The following is a 1935-nucleotide window of genomic DNA, read 5'->3' on the forward strand; positions in this document are numbered from 1 at the left end:
AATTCTTATTATTTTAAATTCTGAAGTTTTGTATGTGTTGAGATTTTACCAAGTATATCACGGGTAGCTAATAGAAAGGCAGATGTTACCAGGTGAATTCCTTGAATTTGCAGATTATAATTTTTTGGGTCACTGTATCCACAGAACTTATAATATATTTTTAACATATGATAGGCATTTAATAAAAGTTATTTGAATGAATGAGTGCATGAATAATAAATGAGTAAAGGAATAAATGATGACTGTATGTTGAATGAAACATTATACAGTTAGAGAATAGCATTTCTATGTGTTAATTTTTCTACTGATGTTCTGAATTATCCACTTAGATGATTTTAATTTCTCTTTCTTTTCAAAGGCATGTATCATTGTACTTTTGAAATGTATACTCCTGCCAACATGCATAGATGAGATAAAGTGATGTCATGGAAAAATTTAATCACAGTGTGACTGAGTTCATCCTGGTAGGTTTTACCCAGGATCCTGTGATACAACTGGTGCTCTTTGTCCTTCCTTTTCTTTATAGTGTACTCTGTGACAGTGGTGGGGAACATCACTCTAATAGTGCTAATCTGTATGGACTCCCGACTCCACAACCCCATGTATTTCTTCATCGGCAACTTGTCTTTTCTGGATCTCTGGTATTCTACTGTTTATACCCCCAAGATCATGATGACCTGCATCTCTGAGGACAAGAGCATCTCCTTTGCTGGGTGTGTGGCTCAGTTCTTCTTCTCAGGTGGACTGGCATATACTGAATGCTACTTGTTGACTGCCATGGCATATGACCGCTATATGGCTATCTCCAAACCATTACTCTATGCTCAAGTCATGACTCAAAGAGTCTGTGTGGTTCTTGTAGCAGCTTCGTATCTTGGAGCCTTTATTATCTGTGGCATCTTTACCCATGAAACATTCACCATGCCTTTCTGTGGGCATAATGTCATTGATGATTTCTTCTGTGACCTACCACCCTTGGTGAAACTCTCATGTGGTGTGAAGGCCAATTACCACATTTTCCTTTATTTTGTGCTCACTTCTAATGTTCTTACACCCATAACATTAATCCTGGCCTCTTATATTTTCATCATTGTTGCCATCTTAAGGATTCGCTCTGCCCAGAGTCAGCTCAAAGCCTTTTCCACTTGTTCTTCTCACTTGATCTCTGTCACTCTGTACTTTGGCTCCATTCTTTACATTTATTATCGTCCCAAATCCAGCTATTCTCAGGAGCAGGATAAAATTGTCTCCTTATTTTACACTGTCGTTTTCCCTATGTTGAATCCAATGATTTATAGTCTGAGGAACAAAGATGTGAAAGAAGCCCTGAAGAAACTCTTAAAGATGACAGCTTCCTGAATTGAATAGCTACACAAATAGCAAAGCCTTGATATTCTTTTTCTATTATAACCACATGAATATTCACTGTCATTTTCATGAGAAGTTACAATTGCTATGGAGAATATTTTCTATTTTACCAAGTGGCTTGCCATACTTTGTTTTACTGTGGAATAAAATGATCAGAGTTAAGATAATTTAGGCTAAGCAACAATCAGTAAGAAGTGTAAAGTTTCTTTGGAGAAAAACAAAATTATATACTTAAATTGTATAATCTCAAATTATTTAATGCCTCTTTGAAAAATATCTATATGTTAATATTAATTTTATTTGACCGATATGGTATTGATCTTCTTTTGAGCTCTTACAACTAAGGCTTTTTGCTTTTATCTTCATAGAAACAAGAGCTCCATACCATTTTCTATAGTCTTCTCTCCTTGGCCCAGCTCTAGGATCTTTTTCATTTGGGGGGAAAATTGAATTCTACCATTGACAGAACCCAAATTCCCATGCAACCCTATAATCTATTTCCCATACCTGCTGATGATATAGTCCCTTCTTTGTGTCTAGTATGACTTTAGTATACTTTTCCTGATT

The 1935-nt window shown here is 35.8% G+C and overlaps 1 pseudogene; it reads left to right on the forward strand.

The window, feature by feature from the left end:
* Positions 1-425: 425 nt before the first annotated feature.
* On the forward strand, positions 426-1359 carry LOC100922673 (annotated as a pseudogene).
* Positions 1360-1935: the final 576 nt, after the last annotated feature.

This window comes from Sarcophilus harrisii, chromosome 6, assembly GCF_902635505.1.
Source record: "Sarcophilus harrisii chromosome 6, mSarHar1.11, whole genome shotgun sequence".
Lineage (NCBI taxonomy): Eukaryota > Metazoa > Chordata > Mammalia > Dasyuromorphia > Dasyuridae > Sarcophilus > Sarcophilus harrisii.